Source organism: Pezoporus flaviventris, unplaced genomic scaffold (assembly GCF_033815535.1).
Source record: "Pezoporus flaviventris isolate CSIRO_AGI_PZ_B2104156 unplaced genomic scaffold, CSIRO_AGI_Pfla_v1 ptg000029l, whole genome shotgun sequence".
In the NCBI taxonomy this organism is placed as follows: domain Eukaryota; kingdom Metazoa; phylum Chordata; class Aves; order Psittaciformes; family Psittacidae; genus Pezoporus; species Pezoporus flaviventris.
Genome location: NW_026892577.1, coordinates 1,875,631 through 1,883,197, shown reverse-complemented (window position 1 = coordinate 1,883,197; position 7,567 = coordinate 1,875,631). Strand labels below are relative to the sequence as shown.

At 38.2% G+C, this 7,567-nt stretch overlaps 1 long non-coding RNA gene across 1 annotated transcript; it reads left to right on the top strand.

The window, feature by feature from the left end:
* The first annotated feature begins 1,095 nt into the window (after nucleotides 1–1,095).
* Nucleotides 1,096–5,854, top strand: LOC133272037 (uncharacterized). Its single transcript, XR_009744328.1, has 3 exons — nucleotides 1,096–1,366; nucleotides 3,786–3,947; nucleotides 5,523–5,854. It is a non-coding gene; the product is annotated as an uncharacterized LOC133272037 (long non-coding RNA).
* Nucleotides 5,855–7,567: the final 1,713 nt, after the last annotated feature.

Here is a 7,567-nt window from a genome sequence, read left to right as displayed (position 1 = left end):
TTAATTGAAGCTGGTATAGAAAGTCTCCTCAGAAACACAAAATGATCAAGATTTTTGTAGGAATAGAAACATTCTCCATGACAAGTAGAGTAATACATGTCTTTTCTACCTATAAGTGGTTGTATTTGTTCTGTAATATTTGATACACCAATGCCCTTCTCAAAAGAAGTCACTAATCAGACTATCACAATGTGGGAACTGCAAGCCATCCTGTTCCCGCTATGTGGATAGTTAAAGAAGAATTGCTGATAGCACCTGGGTCTTGAGTAAGCCAGGGAGTATTTGGGTGCAAGTTTGGGCTGGGAAGCAGCCTTGGAAGTGGTTGTTTATAGAATGGAATTCATAGTGACTGAAAACAGTCACTGGGAATGATGTAGTTGCTGTTTGGCTTCATGGCTCAGACCCATATCTGTATGCTATATATTACCATGCGTGAATGAATGAAGTGGAACTAGTTGTGAAAGCTCTGTGTGTGTGTGTGTGTGTGTGTTTAGCCTCTTTCTTTACAGACACCACATCACAATAATTGCACAGTTATGTCCTAAAAGCACAAGTGGGGACATTGCCCGCGCTTCAGAGACCACTGAAGATTCAGTGCTTTGCCAATGAATAGCTTGTCAAACTGCAGCTAATGTCTTCTCATTAAAAATAAGTGTCTATACCCTTGCACCACATCAAATAAACCATGAAATATTAACTTCATGGTATATCCAGGTACTTCCTTTAAAAGCAAGGAAATAATAAACCCAAACAATGTTTTCTGGAGTAGGATCAATAGGACCCAGTCCTGAAAGAAGTGATGGGAATTTTCAGCCCAAATCTGTGGACTGAAAACAGTGTTGAAACAAAACCACAACCTGAACTCCTTGTTAAAAGCAGCTTTCTCCACTACACTGCTAAACCCTTTGCTACTGTAAATCTAAAGAACTTCCTTTTTCACTGCCTCCAGCAGGAATTAAAGACCTACCCTTTCAACTGCTCTTTACACTTGCAGAAAGTTACAAAGGAGGGCAAGTCATAGTCACTTCAGAAGTAATGAGTTGAGGTTATTTTTGCATTACATTGATGTAAGAAGGCTTGGATATTTTTGTACCACTATAGACCTAAACTTCTCTTAGTTCCAGTTCTTAAGTATGTTGGTTCCAGCATTAAAACAGCAGCTGGTAACTTATCCGCTTTCTCCATCAAGACCTGTACTGCAGTCCAGTGAATATGTTTGGATTATCTGGAGCAAGAAAATGGGGCTGGGAAAAGGTGTCACTTCAGAGGAGGAAAAGAAACTAAAAAGATTGGGGAAGAAGAAGAAAAGGGAAGAATCAGAGGAAACATGGAAAACGAGCATCAGAAAATCACAGATGACTGAAAAGTAAGCGTAAGTGAACTCATTTGGCTCCAAGAATTGATTTCCACCCAAGGGTAGGAAACTTGGATGGAATGCCAGTATCCAAAAAAACTGTGTCCAAATTTCAGGAATGTTGGGCAAAATGGGGTTTTGGAATCACCTAAAAAAGAAATAAAAAATGCATTTTTTCCATTATTATTACTACAGTTAGCCTTCTATTTGGTACATAAAAATAATGGTTATTTCATGTCCAGTACTCAGAAATGACTGTATTTTTTACTAGCAAAATACCAGACAAGGTGATATGAGTTCTAATTTTCAACTAGTAAGAGAATTACAAGATCTGAAGACAAAATGAGAAGATTGAGAATCCCGAGAAAAGGAAATTCTGTACAGAATTTTAATGATTAGAAAGCAGTCTGATGTATTCGTTCTGTGGTGCCATATTCAACACAAATCTAGCATAAGTAGTTACTTACCACATTCATATGTTACCATTAACAAATCTGGGGACAAGAGATTTGAATTATTCAAGTAAAAATTGTATAAATAGACACTTTAAGACATTGTTTTTTCATCTCTTTCTCTAGAGGTAACAATTCTATTTTATTCTACTCTTAAATAAATGTTCAGTAGGAAAAGGAAAGAAACTATCTTTCAGAATAATCAGTGAAGTCAACCTAATGGAAGGAAAAGGAAGAGTTTATTGCTTACACCGGAATTTTCCAGTGTGCTTTGTTAAATGCACTCTGAAAGATTTTAAAGCATTTTAGCTAGTGTGTGTCTTTGCAATTTTAAAGTGCCAGCCTGGTGAAAGAACCTCTAACTTAACTCCAGTAAGTACCTACTGCTTTCTTGTACCCATTTCCAATGAAGTTAAATGCTCCCTCTAGAACAAATCAGAGCACAGAACATGTCAAGACTTCCACTAAAAGCCTTGGAAACCTTAACAGAAAGCCTGTTGTATTAGAGGGCTGTGTTGCTAACAAAGATGCTCTGTTCTTTTTTGTTCACAGACTAAAGATTCAGAGTAATATTAGGTTGTTTCCTAAAACCCACAATACGTAGCTAGTCATTATTACTCCTGCTGTACAACACTGATTATGATAAATACACAGAACTTATTTCAATGGGTATGGAAGTTTGTAGGAATCCCACAGTTTCATTTACCTCAAATGCATATCCTTTTCAAAACCATGTGATTTGTGGTTGAATCTACAATAGGATCCTTTTGTGGGTACTTGCACAGCAGAAAGAGATCCTCCTGCCAGTAATAGTTCTGCAGTTCAATATTTACACACAGCAGTATTGGTATAATGTAATGTTAACAGCTTGCTTTCTACCATCAAACAGTATAAAAACTTATTCTTTAAAACTAGTGGATTAAAATCTGTCTGCAATTGTAGAAAGTAAAAGAGGTATGAACTGATCATTACAAATCAATGCAAAAAATTTCATCATATGTTTTCGAAGTCAAATACTATTTAATATTTGCCTTTGGCTGTCACAGGGAAAAGTTCCCAGCAAGATAATTTCTTATTGTGTCGTCTAAGAGGAGACACAGTTGCCTCATAAATGAAAGCTAAATATTGCTTAAGTACATAGAGTGGCCAGCATCCACATTGCTGTAGCTTGGGATGGCACCAAGCTTGCTGGAGCTAATTTAAATCATCTGCTTATCACTTAGAATCATAGAATCACAGAATGGTTTGGGTTGGAAGGGACCTTAAAGCTCATCCAGTTCCAACCCCCTGCCATGAGAGGGTAATCTTCCACTATAACCATAGGATTATTACATAAATGGTGGATACTTTCCCTGGTAGTCAACGTTAATGGCTGTTGATCAAACTTGCTTGGAACACAGGCTGCTTTATGTCGTAAGCTGGGCTTCAGCCACTGTGTTTAACCAATTATCAATCTTTACTTTGAGGACCTGCAGCGAGACGTGCAATATTAGCAGTAACACACATGTACATGCCCAATTCGCTCCTTAGCCTGCAGAGCTGATGATTTTTTAAGTATAGATGACATAGATGAGAAAGTAAGTGAAGGACAGTACTGCGACTGTCATAGTACAGCTTAGGTGAAAAGAAGCTTTCTCAGCCTACCTTGCAGAAAACAGTGAAGTTAGGAATACATTTTCTAGGCATCTAAAAGGTAACAGTCCTTGACACTTGCCCTATCCTTCCTCTTCCTGACTACTAGCAAAATGTACTTTTTACTATAGATTGGAAAAGATACAAATTAAACCTCGTATCTTCATTTGGCAGAAATCTATATCATGTTAGGCCAGACAGCAATAACTTCTTTATTTAAATAAGCACAGAAATTATGACTAAGTGTGATGAAGCATGAATTCCAGGGTTCAAGTTGGGAAACAAAGTTTTGTCACCGTGATCACAAGTACATGAAGTGTTCAAATCTAATTTAACTCTGCCTTCAGTGCTATTCATGGGAGCTGGTCTTAAATCAGGATGTTTCTGCTCTCCTCTGACCTGTGTTATGTGTCCGACAAAGCATCATTCATGTGTCCTGATTAGCCATGGAATTAGAGCGCTGCTTCTACTTCTGCAGCTATTGACTGGACCGCTCAGCAACCAGTACGGTAAGACGTTGATGTGAGGATAAAGTAAATTGCTCCTTTTGCTGCAACGTGGGTGAATACATCCAATTTCACAACATCAAGGAATTTAAAGAGGAAGGAAGTCCCTGGTGCTGTTTCCTAGTCCCAGGTTTAGAAATTTCTTTTGCAGTAGCTCACAGCTACAATTTAGAAAATGGTTTCATTTTCTTCCAGCAGAAAAACCTGTTTCTCCTCCTACCTATAACTGACATGATTGGTGGCTGAGGTAGTCCACAAAACAGCAATAAAACGAGATTCCTGCTGGGAAACCCCTGGCACATTGTTCTTGAAGCTCTCTGGTACCACTGCAGTGAACACAGCCACCAGAACACACTGTTCGTACGGTGCTGGGAATGCAGATCCCTATGCACTCAAGTGTGCCACTACAGAATCCAATTCCTAAGGCTATGCAACACATGGCATGCTTAAAGCGGACTCTAGTCTGAATCCATATTAATAAACTCTCTCGTCCAATTTTGCTGCTCCCAGGGCTATTTCTAATAGGATTGGGTTAGAACAAAATCATGCTGAGTAGCTTCAATATTCTGCCTTATTACACAAAATCCAGATGAAATGGCTAGTAGTTTCAAAAAATCCATGTGAAACATGAACAAATGGTCCATTAGTGTTCCTGAGTACTAAACCATTAGGCCATATTTGAACTTGAGTGTTTGCTTTGCAACTTCTGTCCAATACAAGTGGTCGTTTTGTTTTGCACTGCTCATGTTGTTTGTGCTTGTTCTTCCATTTACCTCGTATATTTGATTGTCCCACTTCGTTATGTTCCCTTTTGGGTCAAGAGTAATTTGAAATGTGGCAAGTGGTGGCAAGTTTCTACTACATTGACAAGCAAAAGAAAAGGAGAAAAGTAATTACACAACACTGAATGCAATAAGGCCATTCTTGGCATGAAGTGTTACTTAGGATTATAGATAGTAGATGCCTGCTTTAAGTCATAGTCACCTATTAAATACTAAACAAGAATACTAATTATCGTAAATTTAGGCTTGAATTTATCACAGGTTTATTATGGGAACATGAATACTTTCACAACTGTAACCCCACAACAATATACGCAGTATATTAAGTACTAAAGCTAACACTGTTGCACATCAATTGGCTCTTAGATAATACATATTGACTTGTTATATACATGAATTTAATTATTTAGACTTAACCAAAGTTTGCTGAGCTGCTGATTATAGAAGTAACAGTGTAGTTCTGGACCACAAGATGGCTCTAAGCACATACATTCAAGCCTAATAAATTTTCAGGCTCTATACTTGACATAATTTCATTAAATGGCAACTACTGAAATATGCTGATACAGTGATGTTTCAAAGAACTCTTTAAGTAGACACAATCATGAGCCAGTTGTAGGCACTTGTATAGTAACAAAACACAGACATTAACAATTTGCTATTATAAAAGTTTAAATATGATATCTAAGACAATTAAAATGTGCTTGATTACATCACGCTGATTGAGGTTTGTAATTCCTTTGAGTTTTGTTCTCTGACATTACTTTTGTCCATTTGAGTACCAATAGTTACTTAGGAAAGAAACCATCAGCAGTATATATGGAACAGCAGACAAATCCACTGATGATGGGAAATTCCCAGATGCTGAATGCATCTGTGTAGACATGTACACAATAAGTAAAACGTTCTCAGTCTTTAGCAAAATACTCCACCTCTTTGGAGTTACTTAAATGCTAAATCTACTACAGCCAAGAGCTGTGCGCTGCATCTGGGTGTGCAATATGGATCAAACTCTCCAGTAAGACCGACAGTGTTATTTATGCTATGATCAGGACACTTCTTTCCCTAGTCAATCCTTGTGAAGTTGTTGAAGGTTAGGACTAGAACAAAGTCTGTCTTTTCATTGACATGTACTGATGTCGGAAACCTTGGCACCTGAAAATATTTGTCCTATGAAGACAAATAGAGGCAAAGATTGCTGCTATATCTGGGAAACAGGTTTTGTTGGTGCACATTAAATTTTGACATGTCATACAAGATTAACTTTGCAGAATTAGAAAGCTAACCTGTAATAGACTAATAGTGTGTAATAGGCAAGATCGCCTCGATTGAACTAGTCTGTGCTGGCAGTGCTCCATGACTCCAAGTCTAACCAATTCAGAAAGCTAAAATACTTGACTGACATAAACTGGCAAAAGACAGCTTAAAGTTCAAGCTCTTGGCTGCTGCTGCCCTAGAAGAGAGCTCTGCCTGTACTTCAGTCTTGATTGCTCCATACGTCAATCACAGCGCAAAGCAGTTACATCAGGGTAACTTTGTGAGTATGCATAGGGAATCTGGGTATGTGGGATGCAGAAGAGGAAGAGAAAATGAGGGATTTTCCCCATGGTGAGCTAGATTTAATTAGTCAAGCAGACATGAAGAAGAATAAGAGAAGCAGTAAAAGGTAAAAGAAAAAAATACTGACAGAAATACAGAAGATATAAGAGCTAGAATAGCCTTCCATTTCTATCTTTGAAGGCATAAGTGGCTTTTTAAAATATATTTTAATCTTTGAAGAAGAAAAATGTACTCAACTGTCATACCAGCTTTGATTTTAATGATTGTTTTCCCAGTTATTTTTGCTTAGTCATAGAATCATGGAAAGGTTTGGGTTGGAAGGGACCTTAATACCATCCAGTTCCAACCCCCTGCCATGGGCAGGGACACCTTCCACTAGAGGAGGTTGCTCCAAGTCCTGTCCAACCTGGCCTTGAACACTGCCAGGGATGGGCAGCCACAGCTTCTCTGGTTGGCTACAGATCTAATGAATGGGAAATCTTGTTCATGCAGACATGACTTACTGTATGATCTGAATGGATGGGAACCCATGTCTGGTTTACGTCCTGTGACAAATCTGAGTGTAAATCACTCCAGAAATTAAAGTTGGCTTCTAAGCTGAACCTGATTTTCCATCAGAAATATGACAATATTGCCAAGCTTAGTCAACATCACTTGAATAATTCTTAAAACTTACAAAATTATTACACTTACAAAAAAAAAATACAAAATATATCTGTTAGGATGAGACCTTTGCCTCCTTTTAGGGCTCATTCGAAACTCCCTACATGGATTTACAAAGAATCAGTGCTTTGCCTTATGAAAAACCTGTTTCACTTTGAGGTAGAACTAAATCTGAGCTATATAGTAAATCCTATTTAATATTTGCACAAGATATTATTATATGTTGGATGCACAATTCTTACTTTCTGAAAGAGGGAAACAGTAGCAGGGTCATTGTAAAGAAATATAAACCCAGGTTTTCTGCTCTCAGATACTCCTTTTTATGTACAAGGTAATAATAACCAGTGATTTTATGGATCATAGAATCATAGAATAGTTAGGGTTGGAAAGGACCTTAAGATCATCCAGTTCCACCCCCCTACTATGGGCAGGGACACCTCACACTAAACGATGGCCCCCAAGGCTTCGTCCAACCTGGTCTTGAGCACTGACAGGGGTGGAGCATTCACAGCCTCCCTGAGCAACCCATTCCAGTGCCTCACCACCCTCACAGGAAAGAATTTCCTCCTTATATCCAATCTAAACTTCCCCTGTTTAAGTTTGAACCCGTTACCCCTT